General features: G+C 35.2%; 1 protein-coding gene across 1 annotated transcript in view; it reads left to right on the top strand.

The window, feature by feature from the left end:
* The window catches only part of LOC149807123 (uncharacterized), a 122,042-nt gene that overhangs the window by 23,327 nt on the left and 76,171 nt on the right, over positions 1 to 22,544 (top strand). The gene's annotated exons all lie outside the window — the stretch shown is intronic.

Here is a 22,544-nt window from a genome sequence, read left to right as displayed (position 1 = left end):
CTGTTCACTTTATTAATGATGTTGGACCTGATATCAGACGTTATCTACCCTTATGTCAGATCTGTGTTATGGTTTTCTTCAGAGTTCTTGACCCTGTTAAATGGCTGAAGAATATAGGTAGAACAAAAGCTTAATCATAAGTTTGCACTTTGCTTTAAATTCCTGTTTGGAAAAGACACTAATTAGTTTGCATATTTTGGGAAAGGTAGTATTGTTTTGTCCATGTAATAAATTGATGAACATCTCAGATTATGGGTTTTACAAATAGGTTTTTATTCTGATGTACTATTATCTGCCTGCATAATGATATTGCCTCATTTGCATGTTAAATAGCTATCAGTATTGTTCAGATCTGTTTTTGTCATGCATTGAAGCGATTGATTAAGAACTCTACTATTTCGGCAAACAATGTCAATCAGGCCATATCTTAGGATTGGATTACATGTCCTGAAGTACAGATAGTTATGGAGATAGTCTTCACTCTAATAGTAAATTTAAAATTTGTCAAGACTTGCCATTTACCTTGTATACACTTTCGAGCATTCAATATCTGCAGTTTGCAAAATAATACCACTTATTTATGTTTTTTTTAAAAATTTCATTTATTTCATTTGATTCCAATGACTTGTAATGAAAAGAGGACCTGAAGTCACCTGCTTTAAACCTAGTAATACTTGTTATGTTTACATCTGATTAGAAGGCCAAACTGTGTTGAATTCTGTTTGTGTGTACAAGGCTATGTCAAGATAAGGCATGGAGATTATGTAACAGACATGCCAAAGTACCATGTTACATAGAGTCCTAAAAAGCAGGTAACATACAGGCCTAAAAACCATGTAACATAAGCTCTAAAAACCATGTAACATTCAGGCCTAAAAATAATAGTGCACAAAATGTTGTTTTTAACAAGAAAGATCTTGATCTGCCATAGTATGATGCATCTGCAGGTCAGAGTCCTTGCTGTTTGTTCTACTGATTACTCCTAATAAACTGCACAGACCCAGATCTGTCAGTGCATTATTCAACAGCAGATCCAAGTCTATACAGTTTGCAGTTTGATTTATATAAGCGAGTATATACATTGGGTAAGTGATACTGCCATTGTCCGTGTGAGTGAGTTCGTCTGTCAGTCTATATGTCTATGCTAAAACTTGTCGCAGCTGCTCCTCCCACATTACTTAGTGGATTTAATATTTGATTGGTTTAGACATGCAGTAATGCTGTGGGCTGGATTGGAGGGATTTCCAGGCTTTCCTGACCCCCCCCTTTTATCCCCTCCCCAAAAATGTACACACACACAAACATACAGTCACTTGTCACTTAAAATTTGATCATTTTATTCTTGCGCACATTTATTGGGTATTATGCAAACTTTGGGTAAACAGACATGTAGACTTTTGCTTTGGTGCTGTTTAAAGTTTTGCCACCCCCCCAACACTTCAAATGATATAGCCTTGAGGATATACTTTCTTGCTCTGGCCCATTTTTGGGGATAACACTTAAAATATTATTGATAAAGGGAGTTAACTTGGATGATTCAGCTTATCATTTTAATCTTCCTTAGCTGGTTGGAGGATTTTGATAACATTTTTTAATGCTTAGTATGTAGTTAGTAGCCCATTTTTATTACAGATTGAAACATTTTTAAATTAGTTGTATTTTGAGAAGTTAGGTTGGAGAATTTTATTTAAACTTCATTGGCTTGATATGTGACTTGCGTAGATGTACAATAAGATTTTAATTTTTCCATTTTAGGAAACATTTGTGAAAATTTGTTGAGATGGAATTTTATGAATTAGCTTTATCATCACTACTTTGCAGATGTAAGTGAAGAATGGAGATAGTCATTTCCCCTTGCATAATTTTGTCACTGCTTCTCCACCAGCACCGTCTGGAGGATTTTGATTAAATTTTGTTGACTTAGATGAGGCAGGGTCCCATTTGGACCACCTTAGCTATTTCAGCTATATAAAAATATGTTTCAAATATGTATATGTGTAAGTTACTTTGCAGAAAAATCACATATTATTTTTGCCAAAAATTTCTTTGCAAAAAAAAACCCTGTAATCCTTTGGACCAACTTCGCTATTTCTACAGTTGTGTCGACTGTAGAACTGATTAAGGTGTTGAGACTGAAAAAAATAGTTAAATGCATTTGCAACTTTTTGGTTAATTCCTGTTTTAAAATAGCCAGGGTGGTATGAATAGTAGCTGTTGGCACACATCCAAAGAATAGTTCATAGGATTGATTGCAAAGTTGTTATTGTCCGGATCTATGCTAGGAGGTCAGTCAGATAGAATGGTCACTCCACTGTCAATCATTCTTCTCAAAAACTGAGACAAATCTTGACCAATTTTGATAGAAAGATTCCAAGCCTTGATGGTTGACAATCTGATACAGATCTGCCCTCAAATAAAGCAGCCATTACTAAATATATACTGCGGCGGTTCGAGTCTAAGATTCAGCCAATGTGGGCATGTGAGAAAGCTTGCCAGTAGCTTCTCGTGGGTCGGTGGTTCTTTCCGGGGTTTTCCGGGTTCTTCCTCCACCATTAATACTGGCCGCCATGTATAGCCCATCGTGCTGAAAAATGGCGTTAAACCCCACAACAACAACAACTAAATATATATATAAACCTTTAATAGAATTATCCAAAAACTGCCCAGTATATAAATGTAGCAGATGATACAGCATCAGTTGTGGTTGCAATTGCTAACAATATAAATTTGTTTTCTTATGTTACTTGTTTAGGCTTGAATAAACAGTAACACAAGAAAGAGTGAAAACAACAAGCTTTGAAAAATATAATAATTTATTTCCCTGGAAAAATTCAGTAAAAATGAAAAAAAAACATGAACTTACGGTTTTATAGAATGAAATCCAAAAATAATCCAAGAATAATCCACAAATAAAATTTTAAAAGTCCTAATAATAGAACTGATTTCAAGTTCAAGTCCCGAAGAAGAATAAAAAATGGAAGATGATGACAAATGCTGTAACCGGTAGTGTTGAAGTCTACAGTTCCTTGTAGAAACAAGAAATATCACTCCGGTTTTGGAAATCTGAATAAATTTTTATAAAAGCTGCCCATGTTCAGCAAAATAAATTTTTTTTTACATTTGAAGTCAGTAGTCCCATCATGACCTCGACAACAACCAGTGATTTTAAAATAAAAATAGAACTTATTTACGTGGTTGCTACTAATTTTGAATCAAGGTCAGGATCTAGGTCAACACCTGGTGTTTACTAAAACGAACAGCCAAAGTCAAACTATTTTCTGGAAAAAATATCTCTAGTGAATAAATTTACATTACAATATCATGTAATGAAAAATATAAAAACTGACAAACAGACAATTAAATTGAAATAAATATAGATTAGACCAGATATAATTAAATCAAATATACATAACAGTTTCATCAACCTCTTCTCAAAAAACATTCTGCAGAAAATTTGACAAAATTTGTAAGAAATCATCCTGATATAGAGGGCTTGTAACCAGATTTGTAAGAAAGCATCCTGGTATAGAGGGCTTGTAACCAGATTTGTAAGAAAGCATCCTGGTATAGAGGGCTTGTAACCAGATTTGTAAGAAAGTATCCTGGTATAGAGGGCTTGTAACCAGATTTGTTAGAAAGCATCCTGGTAGAGAGAGCTTGTAACCAGATTTGTTAGAAAGCATCCTGGTATAGAGGGCTTGTAACCAGATTTGTTAGAAAGCATCCTGGTATAGAGGGCTTGTAACCAGATTTGTTAGAAAGCATCCTGGTATAGAGGGCTTGTAACTAGATTTGTTAGAAAGCATCCTGGTAGAGAGAGCTTGTAACCAGATTTGTAAGAAAGCATCCTGATATAGAGGGCTTGTAACCAGATTTGTTAGAAAGCATCTTGGTATAGAGGGCTTGTAACCAGATTTGTTAGAAAGCATCCTGGTAGAGAGAGCTTGTAACCAGATTTGTAAGAAAGCATCCTGGTATAGAGAGCTTGTAACCAGATTTGTTAGAAAGCATCCTGGTATAGAGGGCTTGTAACCAGATTTGTAAGAAAGCATCCTGGTATAGAGGGATTGTAACCAGATTTGTAAGAAAGCATCCTGGTATAGAGGGCTTGTAACCAGATTTGTTAGAAAGCATCCTGGTATAGAAGGTTGTAACCAGATTTGTTATAAAGCATCCTGGTATAGAGGGATTGTAACCAGATTTGTTAGAAAGCATCCTGGTATAGAGGGCTTGTAACCAAATTTGTTAGAAAGCATCCTGGTATAGAGGGCTTGTAACCAGATTTGTTAGAAAGCATTCTGGTATAGAGGGCTTGTAACCAGATTTGTTAGAAAGCATCCTGGTAGAGAGAGCTTGTAACCAGATTTGTTAGAAAGCATCCTGGTATAGAGGGCTTGTAACCAGATTTGTTAGAAAGCATCCTGGTATAGAGGGCTTGTAGCCAGTTTTGTTAAAAGCATCCTGGTATAGAGGGCTTGTAACCAGATTTGTAAGAAAGCATCCTGGTAGAGAGAGCTTTTGACTAATTAGATAGTTCTAGTATCCTGGCATAAATGCTTGTCAGGTGTGTACGAATGGTGCTGAATCATCTTCAGATATGGCCACTCTTCCATAAAACCAGAGGGAAGGACAAAAAACAACTTTAAAAATGAATTTTTCTCAAAAGGCATAACAGAAAATTTGCCCAAATTTGACACAACGCACATCCTGGAGTAAAGGAATTTTTTCCCCAAATGATGCTAATCCACCATGAATTATAACCCCTATTACTAATATTAAAACAATGTTTACTGATGCACAAGTTTACACACAAAAAATGCTCAACACAATTTTCCCTTCTTAGAGAGCATGAAGGTCTTTCAGTAATGGACAGGTCATGATGATGATGATGATTTATCGTCAAATATGGATGTAGATATAAAAATTTAAGAAACTTTTAAACAGTTATCTTAATATATGAAACCAGCTGCATTGGAAGAAATTTCAAAATGTCAAAACATCTGCCTGAACCTGGTGTCTTTGCTAACTGCTCTTGCGTTTGCCAGTATGGTGATGTCAAGCAGGTGAGCAGTTTCAGGTCCACTTGGTTTTCTTTTTTAAACTCTGTGGTAGATATATGGTTAATTGTGGTGAGCAATAAGTGTTAAATTTTTCTTTCTCTCTTTTTTTGGGGGAAATTTCTTGAATAATGGGAGCTTAGTGTCTTTCCCAAAACACACCAAGGCAGCCAGCAGAGGCTGGCCTGGGTGGTTATTGAACCTGCAAACTATGGATTGAAGTCTGATATTCTACCAGTTTATCTAGAAGGGTCAAGAAAGGGGAATTTGGGAGTCTTTTATTTTAATAGTATTTATGCAACAGTTTTGCATTATGACTTTTTGATGTTCATGGATGTGTAAGATGCAAATTTAATAAAAGGGATATATGCTGTTTGGCATATAAAAACATTATTATTTTTTTAAATATGCCTCGGTGATGTGCATGTCTGTGACAGCATATACGCTGTATTTCAGTATGCAATCAGTGTTCTTAATCAAAATTTATAAAAGTCTAGCTTTGAAAATATCTGTACAACTTTTCCTGTACTGAGAATTTTGCAGAAGCATGTCATAAAAAATGTACAGTTGTGACATAAAAGTTACAATCAGTGTACATCTATCAAGAACTTATGAATAGTATGCTGTTCAGTTTACTTGACTTCATCAGACTTACTACTGATCATGTATAGTTGACAAAATTTCACAAAAGTGTTTTTTTTCTTACTTAAAGCTAAAAGTTTAACCTCATGTTCTGATTCATCCATGTTCATTAGGATACAAAATGCTTCCAATACCTATTATCAGTTCATAATTTAAGGTAATGTATCCTTGGCCCTATTGTTCCTAGGGTCTGATGTCAGGCCATTTGCTTTGATAATACTTTTGGTTATGATGATCAATAGCTGACACATGCACAGGACTCAAGGGTCAAGGAGTATAATGGATACATGTACTTTTTGCCTAATTAAGCCTGTTTAGTAATTGGTAGACAGAAAAGTCAAATAAGTGAGTTTTAGTGTAAAGGGCCAAAAGATATATGGGAGTGGACTGTATAGTGTACTGGATTTCGACCAGTAGTGTTGTCCAGATGATCAAGGACAATCCTACATGTATTGAATCAGTATGTGAAACCGCTAACCAGGAAATACTACTGGTTCTGTAAATAACCAACTGGTCCTACATTTTCATCATACAGGAAGATACAATGTAGTCACTGACGCAATGCTAAATTCAGGCAGACATTTATATAATGAAACATGGAGAATACAGTCAAACACATATAATGAAATATGGAACATAGAGTCAAACACAGAATAAGATATATCATATGTCAACATTATTAATTTTATACCACTTTGGTGGCCTAAGTATTTAGAGCATCTGTCTTCGATCTGTGAGATCACGGGTTTGAACTATGGCCAGATCAATGCAGTTGTCATTTTTTTCCATCACACACACACACACACACAGTGTGTGTGTCAAATCAAATGGTGACATAATTATTTCTGACACTTTAAAATCCAGAGTTATTTTGAACAGCTTTTCTCAATCTCCAGTATCAAAAGAATAAACTACGTATTATGCTCAGAAAATCTTTAGTGCAGATTGAGCTGAAAGACAAACATTGCAATCTTCTTATGAGGCAAGGTAACACTGTCTGTCCATTAAATGAAAAATGTGAAAATACTGGTTTTGTAAATTAGTCTTTATGTTATTTTTTGAGGTTTTATGTATTAAGAAGGCAAAAGGAAATACCAGAGCCTAAAATTGAGGTACTTCAGATCATCGAAACGATGAAGTAAAGCTTAAAATTGAGGCAATTGAGATCATCGAAACGATGAAGTAAAGGTAGGATTGTGAGCTCAGCCTGAACAGGTATAAAACATCAGGTCAGATTTTAGTTTAATTCATCAAGCGTGAATATAGCTGATACAGCTTGGAGCATGATTCTGTATACATATGCTTTTTATCTACTATATATATTTGCTTATAAGTCAAGTTCAACCACAAACAGCATAGACCCTGATCTGCCATTGCATAATGACCTGGCATAGAAGAGTATGTTCTACTGACATACTTTAAACAAACTGCATAGATCCAGATCTACATGCACATTATGTGGTGGCAGAGCTGGGTTTATGCAATTTGCAATTGGACTTGACTTATAAGCAAATCTATTACAGTGATAATGTGTCTTAGAAGCTGACCACGCTTTAAGACAGGTGATCTTTTTGGTATGGCTCTGCATCAACAGTTGATGTTGTAAACTTCCCTAAAACCACTGGACCAGTTTGGGGTCCCAAGTGGCCGAGTGGTCTAAAGTGCTTTCCGTTACGGATCACTGCCATCTCACCTCTGTCTGCGTTGGTTCGAGTCTAGGATTCAGCCAGTGTGGGTATGTGAGAAAGCTTGCCAGTAGCTTCTTGTGGGTTGGTGGTTCTTCCCGGGGTTTTCCCGGGTTCTTCCTCTACCATTAATACTGGCCGCCATACATAGCCTATCATGTGCTGAAAAATGGCGTTAAACCCAACAATAACAATAACAATAACTGGACCAGTTTGACCAAATTTAGCAGAGAGCATCCTGGCATGAAGAGCTATCAGATGTACATATGATGCCAGTCTGCCATCGAATATGGCCACTGTTACTGCAGTAGAAAAACTTTGAAATGACTACATATCATAAACTGATTAACAGAATCGAATGAACTTTGGCAGCATCCTTGGATGAAGACCATTCACATTTATACATATAATGCAGATCTTTTGTAAAGTTTGGCTACCATTGCTCGAAAGATAAAAACTTGTCCATCAGCCATTAACAGTTGCAATTTTCATCTCAACACATTAACCTGTGGAGGTTTTTGTCATTTTCGCCTGAAAATCAAGTAGGAAACACATCTTGAAAGCTATTTCTGAATAGATCTGAAAACACCAAATCCCAGGTGATCTTTCAATAACATACTGCCTAGTTGTGTTAGAAACAGCATTATTCATTGGCTATTTGGCTCGTGCATGAGCAGAAGGGTAAAAGTTGGATTTTTTATATTTATTTAACATTTTGTTTGTGCTAAACAGAGCCATTATTTTTGTATCAAGACTACTCTTTATACCAAATGCCCATCTTATCCTACTTTTTGGAAAGGTTCATCTGTCTGTTTGCAGTTCATACCTGTTTGACTTAGATCAGAGACCAAAAAGTCTAAAATCCAGACACAAAATCGGATTCCAACCACAGGCGAATTTTGAGTAGAAAAAAATTGGGTCCAAAAAATGAGTTTTTTTAATCAGCATTTTGTAGTGCAACTAGATATTCCAGATTATTTGGTATCATTGTAGAGCTACATCTGTCTACCTTTCTATAATACCACCCACTTTAGTGTATCATGCATGACCATGACGCTACAGAGCTCGGCAGTAGGCTACTACCTCCTGCCACGTTAACTCGTTGCTAAGGGGTTAATGTGTTAATGATGTCTGGTTAGTCCTAAATGAAAATTGTCCCAATCTAATGTTCAATATGGCTACCACAGCATCTATTTTTGAAATCTTATTATTAATGCTTACTCTGAAGATTTTCGCCAGAAAACTTGTTATGATGTCTAGTTGGTCCTACATGAAAATGGTAACGCTTGCACGTCCAGTATGGCTACCAATTTGGCCATCTTGAAAATCTTGTTATTGCTACTCCTTATTGATAAATGGTTATATTAACAAAGGATTGATACTAAATTACTTTTTTCTGCTGTTTAGTTGGTCCTAAATAGAAATGGTGCTACTCAGGCATATAATACAGCCACCACAGTGGCCAGCTTGAGAATCTTGTAATCACTGCTTATCCTGATTGAACAGTCATATCAGCATAGGGTTTTCACTGAAACACTACTTACAATGTTTAGTTTGTCATAAATAAAAGTGGTACCAATCACTTCCAATATGGATGCCTTAATGATCGTCTTGGAAATCATATCACTACTTTCCCAAGATGGCTGGTCAGAAAGACATTATCTTTTCACCTAAAGACTTCTTATGTTTTTTTGTTCACTGTAAATGGAATTGGTGCCAGTCTGTTTGGCTACCATGGTAGCCATCTTAAAAATCTTGTTATTGCTCCTCCATAACAGAAAGTCAAATCAACATTGGGTTTCCACCATGTCTTGGTCCTAAATGAAAATGGTGCCAATCTGATATTCAATATGTTGACCACAGCAGCTAATTTTAAAATCTTGTTATTGCTGAAGAATATGAAAAATGATTTAAAACTCTTTGGTTAAAAGGAAAAAATGGACTATCTTGAATTAATGGAAATTCTTTTTGGACAGTAGAGCATCAGTCCCTTTGAGGGACTTTTGTTTAACACTGGATTATAAGTTTGGTTTGGATGGGATTTGGCTGCCACAGGCCTCAGTTTCCAGAACCCTGCAGAGTGCTTTGAAACTTTGAATCCAAAATGAAGCATTGAAATGAATTGAAAATTAATGTGACTTAAGTTTTAGTACAATAAAATTAAACCAGTTTTCTTGTGCTCTTCAATCTTGTGCTTGAGTTTGAGTGTCATATCTCAAATAAGAATTGTTTATCTTGTAAATGAAATTCAAATACCAATGCATTCAGAATTGTCAAGTGTATTTTCTTTTTTGGATCTGCATTGCTTTTATATTGAGCTATGGGCAAATAAAGCTATTTACAATGACACCAGGAATAACAGACCATTTTTGCTGAGAATCATCAAAGGAAAGGGTTCCAGACACAGCATCCTATGATTCCTGAGGCTTTTTATTTTTATACCATTCACATATCCAAAAGAAGAAAATGAATCTGGAACTGTTCCTTTCACATTATTTTAACACTGTTAACAGTTGAGTCCTGTCTGATCACATAGAAAACTGAATAATAACTTGCCTTATCATGAATTCTTTACAGTATTTTGTTCTTTTTTGTCAGGCTCATGTTAGTGGGAAGTTCAGAGATATAGCAGTTTACTTTTCCAAAATCATCAGCATTGTTTACATCAATAGTTTGTTAAGTTTTGGTTAAAGTTTTTCTTTGGATATATTTCCTAAACCCAATGATATATCCTGTTTATACTTGGCATGAATCATTATGAACTGGAGACAGTTCATTCTGTGAAATCTTTGCATGCCAATGTGACATATGGTTGAAAGTCACACTCATATAAATTTGTGTTAAGGTTTTGATAAGAATTTCCTTTGTGCCTACATTTTCTAAACCCCTTGTTGAATTTTGTTCATACATTGGATATTGGATTGAAGCTAAGACAATTCATTCTGCAACATGCTTAACCCTTTTGAACTCTAAAGCAATGTTTGACCATGGGCTTGACATGCAGATCCTGGCCTTCTTTCTAAATGAAATTTTCTGTTTTGTTTTCTTCATGATGCTTTGATTTGAAGGAGGATCATATTTTAGTAGATTTCAAGTCTTATGAAATCCATGACATGTCATCTCCGACAATCACATTCAAACGTTTTTGTTTGAAAGGCAACTGGAAGCAGCTACATGTTATTTGTAGTGTTAAACAAACATTAATTTATTAACAGTAATATAAAACATGTTGCTATTGCATAGTTGGTACTTTTTGGGGTGGAAAATACTCCAACTATATGATCAGAATTCATCCTCCCAATATGCTGAACCAGAAGATTTTAGAGCACTAGATTGTTTGTTGGACACTCTATGGATATATCGCCCATGCTCACTGTCCTTCATTTTTTTTCTGGTCACAGCCATTTCTTCTGTGTATCGCTCCTCCCAAAAAAGTATGGAGAAAGCATATTAGCATTAATGATGCAGCTTCCCTATTGCTGGTAATCTGAAATAGCATACAGTGATAATTTTAATATTTATGAAACAGGAAGTTATTATAGTTAATCCTACACAGCATTGCGAATTTTATCCTATCGCTAATTCAATAAATTTTCAGGTCGGCATAAATTGTATGTAACTAAAAGTATATAATACATTTAAAATACATCTTGTGAAATAAATTAGCTATTTTTAGTTACATTTAATGATCCAGACTAGAGAGGTTACTGAGTTACAGATAGCATAAAATTTGCAATGCTGCACATGTTGAACGATGTGAAAAAGACAAAGCTGAGGTGTTGGTCTGGCCTCATCTTGTACTCAGCATCGACTTTATGGATGAAGGATGGAAAATTTACCAAAGTTGCTCATTCGACCTATACTCCATATCAATTTATAGGCTGGCAAATATGGTAGTTCAACTTTATCACCACTGTAGATCACTATGACCTACATTTCGCATTTTACTGGCATAGGTTAAGTTTTTGCATTATTAGCTCATGACCAAATAAGTTTTATGCACCCATTGTTATGTTAGATTGATGAAACTTGACGAGGGGATGCGTCTTGTTGAGTACTACACCTGCATCACTAAAGAGGTCACTGTGGGGGATTAAGATTCCTCAGACACTCGTATTAGCACAGTATAGAAAGAACTTATTTTTGTAGATTCAAAATATGAAAGAGTGGGAAATGGTGTACCTCTGCCAAATGATTCTTTCAGAGGGAATCTTTGCTCTACTTTCCAGTAATGTGACATATAAGAACTACTGGAGTAAAAGGTAAATATTCGTAGTTAATCAGATAGATGCTTTTTATCAATACAATATAAAATATTTTCGGCAGGAAATACTGATCCATGACAGGCAGTTTAGGTTGACACATGATTGAGACATTCCACAATGAGTCATTATAAACCTCTTCTAGTTTTTTTGAAAGGCCTGCAAATAAAGAAGACAAGAGCTGAATTCAAGTGTACTTGCAAATTGGCTGCGTCATTGTGAGTCCACTCAGCAGACTGAGCAAAGATCAGAAGGAGAATAGAAAATGTCTCCACTTCTAGAAAGAAAAATGGACCTTGATTATGATTTGGAAAAGAAATAATGTTTCGACAGATGTAATACTTAAATTAGGGCCACATCAAACTTCAAAACTAACCCAAACAGGCTCAATCATAATTTCTTTAACCTTTCCCTCCTGGTATTGGATATTTTGACTGATTTGGATGGTCAGAAGAAACTTGGTTTAATATCATCAGAGCCATTCAGAGCACAAAACATTTGTGAGGCCATAAACTAGCTGATTATATAGAATTAATATTCGCAGCCAATGAAAAACAATGCTTCTAACACAGCTAGGCATTATGTTATTGGAAAATGACCTGGAAGTTGCTTTCTTTGGATTATTTCAGAAATAGCTTTCAAAATGTGTTTCCTACTCGAATTTCAGGCAAAAATGACAAAAACCTCAGGGGTTAATGTGTTAACCACAATGTGTGGAGGGTGGGGGGTGGGTGCGTGTACCAGTAAACCCTCAAATCAGGATGTCTAGTTCATGCCTGATCCTGATATTATTGCAGTTGCCTCAGTGTTCATGGTTTCATAATCTATGGACCCATTGGTGCATGCCCACAGGGAGTTTCTGTGGAAGAGGGATCTGCTGTTGCTGCACAGATTGTTCCCATTGCACAACAGAGTGAAGAAGTCAATTTCTTTACCTCGAAACCCCCCTCAGAACATTAAAGTGATAAAAATAACTGCAGATATTTCGCCTCTACTAGAGTCACTTTAATGAACATGATAGTAAAACCTACAAAGACTGCAATGTTGGAGGACAAAGTGTAAACCTTGACTTCCTACAGTATCGTTGGAAGCATCAGAAAGTAGAATCCCAAAGGAAAGATTGCTATCTATTTGTCTTTTTCATGCAAATAATATCAAGGATAGAATATGTAAATGATGTCTAATCTTATCATGACGTTCATCCATTATTATTATTAAACTTTTGGGGGCCCCGAGTGGCCAAGTGGTCTAATGCGCTCTCCGTTACGGATCACTGCCATCTCACCCCTGTCTGCGTTGGTTTGAGTCTCGGATTTGGCCAATGTGGATATGTGAGAAAGCATGCCAGTAGCTTCTTGAGGGTCGGTGGTTCTTTCCGGGGTTTTCCCGGGTTCTTCCTCCACCATTAATACTGGCCGCCATGTATAGCCTATTGTGTGCTGAAAAATGGCGTTAAACCCAACAAAACAACATTAAACTGTTGGCCATTTTTTTGAATGAAGGTGTCAGTTGGTCCCTTTTTTTAGTTAAATCTGGCCGAAATACTGCATGTTCAGTTTTCTGTCTGGGTTGCAGAGGCTATGATGCCAAGTGGAGAGTGTTCTGTAATTGGTACAGTAGGCAGAACATTGATTCAGTCTGCTTCTTTTTGACCACAGTTGCGGAGTTTTAAAAATCTTTTTTTCATGAAAATGACTGCTCAGTATTTTTGTCTGTTCTTTTGGTCTTTAATTGCACAGTCTTATAAATCACGAGGTGAGAGTTTCTTTGTCACATTATCCTGACACCAGGTCGACCAGTCCTAACACTAACATCTTAATGCTGATTGCCTAGTGAGGCAGCTACTTGTACCATTTTTATAAGTCTTTGGTATGACTCAACCGGGGTTCGAAATAGCAACCTTCCACATCTGATGCAGACGCTCTAACCACTATGCCACTGGAGCAGTGTGAACTATCTGAAATCCCTAGTACAAGTCACATCTTTACTTGGGATGAACAAGATAAACTTTTTACAGTTAGAGCCATATTCTGTTTGGATAAATCAAAAAGGGGAAGGAAACAATCAAAATTATCTCTTTCTCCCTCTCAGTGATTTCTCAGATATTTCACAGCTGCTACATTGAGGTGGATTAGTGTATCAAAATTGTTTATCAGTCTTTCATAGAGAGAGAGAGAGCGGTATTTTTGTACATGAGAAACAAAGCCCATGAAGTTAGGTCTTGCTGCGTCTTGGGACTTTCTTAATAATTTGTCTGTAATGAATAGAAATTCTGGTGGTTTCACTCCACCCTTTATTCTACCTTTCTTTGATGTCACCACGGCTTGGGTTAGGCCTGATTTTCTCAGCCCATCAGTCATCCTTCAGTCTGCAGTAAGGATCCAACTGCAGACAGTATTTTCACTCAGGCAGCTAGTCATGGGGACATCTGCTTCTTTACTGGCTAGAAAAGTCAGCAAAATAATACATGTAATAATAATGGGAGGTGCATTACTACTATTAAAATGTAGTTTTGAGGGTCAAACTTTAAGCTTGTAATACTTAGCTGTTATTATTAGCTGATTCCTTCTCTCTGCCATGCTCTTTATGTTCTATAAGTAAATTAAGTCTTTGTGTAACTCAAAGATAGTATCCACATAATGGAACTAATGTATCGGACTTGGACTATGTTTCTATTTTATCAAGATATCCAATTACCAGTTGGAGGATGGAATTCACCTTGGACTAGGATTTACCACCAGGAACAGTGATAACAAATTAATTATAACAAGTACATATAAGTAATGCATAATTAAAGTTATTTTGCCCTACCAAAACTAGATTTAAATCAATAACATTGGAAGAAATCGACAGAAAACATCTTATTGACCCAGATTTTTTGGTGATCTGTTTATGCATTTGGCTATTAGGCAGGTGTCTGCCAGGTGAGCAATCATAGGCCCATTTGGGCCTCTTGTTGAATTTTAAGTCAACGGATTTGTTGAGAATAAAAAGTTGGCACTAGATCATCTGATTGAAGATGGCAGAATGTCTTTTCAATTTCATATCAACACATATTTCATTTAAGGCTTTCAAGACATGACACTAATTCTTTACTCTTTGCCAAAGTAAACACCATCTACAAGCTTGAGGATATCATAAATCAGACACTTGTCCCAAACTTCATTTATCATTTCCCCATATATACTTGTGTAAATAGTCATTCAAATAGGATAGTTCGACAGTTGCCAATAACTTATCATCAATATGCAAAATGGAGGAAAGTGGAAAATTTGTTATGACTCAAGATGTCATAAATGAATAGTTGCTTATACAGATGTTTTATTTTGTAAGTAGTTCCAGAAAACTTTTATTGGATTAAATGTGTCCAGCCATCTGTCATTCATTACATCCTTCACATTATCTTGTAAACTTTAATTTGTCTTGTCCTTTTTATAGCCACCATAAGGTGGAGTGTATTATTTTGTGATGTAGTCTGTCTATCCATTTTCCTGTTACCAATTTGTGTTTGCACAATAGTTTGAGTTTTCCATCATCTACAGTAAACAAAGTTTGCAGATGGCTTGCACATGGAGTAAGGAGGAACTGTATTGATTTCAGGGTCAAAAGCTCAAAGGTCAAGGTTGCTGTGACTTACAGCAGAAAACTGGTTTCTAAGCAATGGGATTAGATCACTATGTACGATTACTAAAGTTTATTGATGGTTTGCTCTTGGGATATGGAAAGAACCTATCAAAATTAGGATCATAAGGTCAAGGTCACTTTATTTAAAGAAGAATAATGTTTCCACACAATAGCATTAGTCCACCATCAATAATTACCAAACTTTATTTATGGTACATTCTTCAGATACTGGAGAAGCCTATTGATATTGGAGTCCAAAGGTCAAAGTTGCTCTGACTTTGAAAAGGAGACTTGTTTCTGCACAAATTGTTCTTCAGTGCCTACAGTTACCCAATTTTGTGGATGGCAAGCACTTGGGCATCACAAAGTCAAAGGACATCTTCACTATAACTGAAATGAGAAACATGGTTTCTTTTCAGTAAAATTAGTTCTGTATCACAACCAGGACCAGACTTTGTGGATAGCTTTCACTTGGAGTTAGGGAGAAACCAATAAATTTTGGGGTCTAAAGGTCAGAGGTGAAGATCACTGACTGAAAGAAGTAAAGTGGTTTTTTCACAAAAAATTAAAGTTATTTACATCAAGGACTCTTGAACATGGATTGGGTATATAATGTGCCGTTTATAGTACTCTTTTTTTGTTTGTTTGGATATTAAAAGCATTTTCAGTGTTTGAAAGCATTGGATATGGTTGTGGACAGATACGGTATTAGCACATGAAATAAACCAGTTTAAAATGAGCTACTAACAGCATTAATGCAAGTTTCTAAACTTCCTTTCCACTAATAAGTTAATAATGGCGTATAACTTTCCAGATGTTTAGCTTTAATGTCAGCACTGTGGTAAATACTTTTGTTCACAGTTGGTGATATGAAAATATTAATTGGTGAGATATGCAAAGTTTTTGAGTTGGAATACAAACTGAATTTCTCTCTCTCTTGCACTGAATATACAGTTGCATAAAGTTCAACAGAGAAAAATGATGGCTACTGAGTGCAAGATTTTTAAACTTGTATAATTATTAGAACACCGGTGACATCATGAAGGAGTCATTGTGTTTTCCCAATGGTGCCTTGAAGAGTGTGTACCAAATTTGGGTTAAAATATTGCTGGTCAGAAGGGATTACAGCAAACTTAAACAGCAGGTCCTTCCTGGGGGCAATCGACCCCCACCATAAGGTGACAAAATAGGAATAACGTATGGCCAAACAATGTATTTAACTGATTCTATAACCTTGGAATGGTCAACATCATTATCATCATTAGGAAACACATCTCAGAATGAGAGTCACATGTCAGACAATATATGGTCCTTGTCACTGTCTGTATCAGCACTGGTACTGCTTCTTTCACACTTTACATGTTTTGCATAAACTGTCAAGATTTGTCATAGGTCACTGGTAGGTTAAACAAGGGGGAAAAATACATGTGTTGTATGGAGCATTATAATCTGGCAATATTTACTCCATGCTATGACTTTTTAATTTTCAGTTTGTCAGTCAAAAACAAGTGCACATGAGAGAGGTTGTAGGATAAATTCAGTGGTGTAGCAGCCACTAAAGCAACCTCGACAACTGCAGAGGTGGTGGTGGGTAACAGGTTATGCTGGGGCCTAAAATTGTCATCAAACAACCTTTATATGGGTAGGAGGCCTCAAAAGTAAGTTTATAGGTGTGGGCAGAATTTCTTGCTACACCATTGCATTAACTATTGATGTTTAAACTTCTGTTTTGGACATGATATCCAAATGTATCATGTTTGTGCAGTTTAACTTCTGGGGCTCTTGTTTTTTTTTCATGGTCTTTGGACTCCACCATCCCTATATAAAATAATAATAATAATAATAATAATGACTTTATTTAAAGAGGGCAGCACAGTTAGCTAAGAACTAATCTACTGTCCTCATTTCTTTGTAATGAGCTTTTGTGGTCTAACAACAGAGATGGAAACAAAAAGAAATAAAAAAAGATAGCTTATTTAATCTACATTGTTCGATTTCTGTTGTATACATTCATTAGTTAAAATACGCAGTTTCTCAATCATCCAGTTTTCTTCTGTCTGTTAGAACAAATTTTCTATCATTACACTTTCTAAACTACATGGAGGATTACCATGAAACTTTAGACACACATTCATCCCTTGGTTTAGTATATCCTCAATGAAAACGGTACCCAGTATGACCACCAAAGCATAAATCTTGAATATCTTATTATTGCTGCTCCTCCTGAATGGATGGTCATATCAGCATTGGGTTTTTGCTTAAAGGACTGCTTATGATGTCTAGTTGGTCCTAAATGACATCTAGCCTGAAAATCTTGTTATAAATATTATTATGTGCTCATTTTTTTCTCTGTTAACTTTACATTATCAGAATCATTCAGTATTTTATGATATTGCACACCTTCATATGGCATTCACATGCATAAAGGAACTACTTTCTATTGTAAACAAACAATGGATGCAGATGCCAGCACCTTTGATTTGTAAACAAATCATGTACACTCATGTAGTAGGCGCTTTACGTTTTGGTTGATTAAATTTGTGTCAGAATGAAGTAAAGCAGATGTTTTGTGGACTGCCACATACCAGCTGCTTTGGCACATTCTGCGCTAACTTTTTGATACAATGTTTCAGATTTAGGCTAGCTATACAGTAGATGCCAGAAAGGGTCCTTACAAATAACATACAAGTGACAAGGCATAAACTATACTTACAGTTTTACATCCTGAATTTCCTCAAAATGTACTTTTAGTTCTGCAAATCCGAATTATATGAGCCATGTCATAGGTTCTCAATCTTGATTACACATTTCGAAATTATACTGTAATTTCGAATATAAGTGCAATTACATCTTCCTTACTGCACTCAAAATGAAATAAGCATTAAATTCCATGGCGTCTTTTTGAAAGACTTCATATTTTTCCCACATTATGATTTCATACATTCAGTGACAGAAATGGAAACACATTTGCAGATGTCAACACGCTTCTCCTTTGCTTCTTCAGTCTGATGTATTTCATGTGGAATTGTCACATATAAATCTAGTCCATAATCACAAAATTTTGTAGAATCGAAAAAAATACAAAAATCTATTCATTCCAGATCAAATGGAAAAGTTATTGCAATGCGCATTCATTCACAATATGATTCCAAATTTAAATTTTAACTAGACATGCCATTTTCTTTCAAAAGTTATGTTGAGTGTGTGACAAAGTTCAAATTTATCTGAGCAGAGTTATGTGCACAATAATAATGTTGTTGTGTAATGGTGAATTTGCACTTGTGTATTTAGTTTGGAATATGGCATACATTCAGCTATTTGTTTCTTGTAGTGTTTTTTGTTACTATAATTAAGCATTAGGTAGAATAAGAAAATGAGCATATGATAAAACAATTACTGCATTTGTATGGGAAAATATGAACTCGTTTTGTCAGATGGATATTTGCATCTGAAAAACTTGTTCATATTTTCCCTTACAAATGCAGTAACCTATAAATATAGCTGTCATGTTAGCCAGTGGAAAGTCTTATTGTTGCTTTACCTAGATGACTCAGGTCATATTGACTGTCTGATTTCACCAGAAGACTTCATATGATGTCTAGTTGGTCCTAAATAGACTTTGTATGATGTCTAGTTGGTCCTAAGTGTAATTGGTGCAAGACTGATATTCTAAATGGCCACCATGGTTACAAACTACCTTGAAAATTTTATTATTGTGAAACCTCAAAAATGGGAAGTCATACCAATATAAGGTTTTCACCAGAAGACTTCTTATAAATCTTGTCGGTCCTAAATAAAATTAGTGGTAATCTTGAGTCCAATATCTTGCTATTATCCCTCATAATGAAAAGTAATGAAAAGTCATTTTGAGATGGGATTATCATCTGAGGAGTTCTTATGGTGTTTGGTTGTTCCTAAATGAAAATGTTGCAAATTGATCCTCAGTTATGGCCACCATGGAATCCATTTTACATGGGGTTTTCACATTAGACATCTTATGATAACTAGCTGGTCCTAAGTGAAAATGGTGCAAATCATATATCTAATATAGTTACTACACTAGCTGACTTGAAAATCTTGTCACCAGAATTCTAAAGATGTCAATTTGGTCCTAAATGAAAATTATGCCAATCTGAGATCCAGTATGTCCACCACAGCAGCTACATACATCTAGATATTACTGAAGAATATCAGAGATTGTTCCAACAATAAGCAATTATAAGAAATAAATTATTTCTTTTTTAATTCCTCTTAATTCTTTTCACCCAGTAGAGCATCAGTCCCTTCAAGAGACTCTTGTTTTTAAGAAAATTGAATTTAAAATTACCATGGCTATAATTTATAAAAATTTAAGTAACAAGGTTACATAATCTCAGCAACAGCTACATGACTGAATAAACATTGGTTGATAACTGAAAAGTTTTTGTTGATAGACACGGAAAAATAAAATGCTATGATAATGCATTATATATCTATCATAACTTTTAGAATTTTAAAAAGGTGAAATCATTAAGTTTTCTTTTTGCTGTTTGGCAGTTTTAAAAAGTTAACTTTGAGTTTTTGCTCAAGATTTTAAAGATTCTGCTTTTTTTGCTGCATATACAAGAAGTACTAGGAATGTACAGTAATGCAACTCCTCAACACTCAGTACGTTGTGAAAAACTTGGTGACAAATTGGTAACCTGGTTACCTACACCATATGAAATCCCACATTGCTTTGTCATTTCCTTGCTGGATTTGTGTTTAGGAGATGCCTAGTTGAAAATGCCACAGATAAAGTTGACTTATAACATTGTTTTAGCACTTGTATTTTACTGTGTCAACAAATGTTCTGGCACTAATCTTTGTTGATGGCCTGATCTGGGGAAGATAGTGGTAGAAACAAATCTGTTTTAAGAGGTAAAAAGTCAGAGAATTACTGAATATTTGTGCATTCTTCAGTGAGTCCAACCTTAAGGATATACATACATTATATAATAGTTAATAGCACAAGAAATATATTATCATTGAAGATTAGGTGACTGACACTCCTGGAGTTCAACAGGTCATGCTGACATGGAATAATTTAACCCCAAGACAATTTTAACAGAAGAAATTATATTTACCACAGTGATGCATCTCTTCTTTTTTATTGGTGTGTGTGTGTGTGTGTGGAGGGGGGGGCAACTATATAATGATGGAGAATATGGGGGATAAGTTAAGCTAAGTTTTGATTGTCAGACTTTTTATTTAAATTACCTTTCATAGAGTTTGTTTTTTTTACTGTATTTATAATGAATTGTATGAACTGGTAGGTTTTGCACAACTATAATTTTACTCGAGATAGAAATTTATTTAGACATTTAAAATTATCATTTCAATAAAAATATATACATATAATTTTTAATGACAGAAATTTTATGATATCCATAAATCTAAACCAAGATCAAGTCAGATGAAAAAGTGAAATTCTTAAAATGTGCAATTGCATGGATAGATATAGTGATTTTCCTTCATAGAACTTCACATATGGAATCATGATAAAAATGCGTGTACAGATATGTCATGGAATTTATTTTACAGCCTCTAGCTTTTGGCAGGCGATGTAAAGGGGTGAGAGTCAGAAGTTTTTTGTTGTTGTCATTAGCAGTAATGAAACTTCAGATCAGATTTATATACGTTAGATAGAGCTGTAAAAAGAGGAATAGATGATTGAAGTTTTAGAACCTTGATGCTCATCAGTGGGGTGGGGTCAGGAGTTTTTTCATTGATAATATGGCTACTAGGGCTCCATCTTTATGCTGGTTGAAGTTTCAGGAGGACAAGTCGAAGGCAATGAGCAGAGCATGCGGTGGGGTGGGATTGTGAAAGTAGGGAAAGGGGGGTAGGTATAAAAAGGGTGGATATATGCTATGAATTCCTTCTCTTGATTTGTTTCACACAAAAAATTCCTAATTATCATTTAGTTATACATGTTGTTAAGGAAGTCATTAAATGTGAATTTTGCACGCGTTTCATTGTATATGGGACCCCAAAAACATGGAAAAAATTTAAATATTTACAGTTGTTAGAATATATTGCATCATAGTTAACAGATATCCGTGTTTGTTATGGATGTATTATAATAAGTATGTGACCTTTCCTTTCAAATTGTAAGTAGTATAGAATTAAGTTTTGCACAGCAAGTACAATCCCATCAGGACACAAAGGAACTTTGTGCCTTGTATTTAAAAATAAATCAGAGTTTAGAGATTTACGTCAGTGTTAATAGCTGAGATCATGTTTAAACATTGCTAAATAAATGAATCTGTATACCTAGTGTTCCTGGTTATGAAAGCCAGTCAAACAATAGTGTTGTTACAGTATTTATGCTATGAAATGTTGATGTTCATTCCAAGAAAAATCAAAGAAACCTTAAAGAAACGAAGTTTTTGTTTTAAGTTGCACATTTAGATTGCAGTAGATATTTATTTTTGTGATGGTCACATGTACACGATCAGTGTTGAAGTGCTTTTTGTTTCAAATTTATAGTCAGCTAAGACTATAACTTCGGTCTGAACTAGAAGAAACATTGTTTGTTGAGTATGGCAGCAAATACATTCAGTAACCGTTTTACCCATTTTACTTGGTAGAAAAAAATGTCCCCTCTCAAAACACTTGATTTGATTGATGATCATTTGAATAATTTTATGCATCAAAGCCAAGAAATTTATGTCACTGAACTGAACAAATACAATTTTCAAAATACTAAATGAAATGAATTATTTAACAGGAAACTTTAATGACAGAAATTTTTGATCCAGTTGATAGATTTTATGCATGTGTAAATAAGACTGAATTAGCCATTTATGGGGGACAATCTTTTCCTTTGTTGAGAATGATGTAGCAGATTGTATTTTGGCATTTTCCATTTTACATATCTTGCTTTATTAGTTCAGGGTGAATTCGTCCATTTATGCTCAGAGAAGTTTATGAAAATAATAAATTGTTTACTTTGTTGATGACTGTTCTTGGGTGTTAATGAAAAGCAATTCAGAAACTTTAAATTGAACTGGAGCACTGTGAATACACACGGTAGCACTGTAGGCCTTGCAAGGGGAATATGAAGGAAAAGGTACTTGGTAAAGTCAATTCAAGTGAATGTTAAAGACCCAAATAAAATAACAATGTTTGGACAAGTTCTTTCTGGGCTAATACAAGAAAACATAAACACCTTATTGAAGGTTTGGTGTTTTAAGGCACAGCAACACTTAAGATTTAATCATGCGGTGGCAAGTAGAGTTAATCACTGTGCC

The sequence above is a fragment of the Sinohyriopsis cumingii genome, chromosome 1 (assembly GCF_028554795.1).
Source record: "Sinohyriopsis cumingii isolate HCF-2022 chromosome 1, ASM2855479v2, whole genome shotgun sequence".
Classification (NCBI taxonomy): domain Eukaryota; kingdom Metazoa; phylum Mollusca; class Bivalvia; order Unionida; family Unionidae; genus Sinohyriopsis; species Sinohyriopsis cumingii.
The sequence above is the reverse complement of the archived record's forward strand: the minus strand, read 5'-3'. Positions and strand labels throughout refer to the sequence as shown.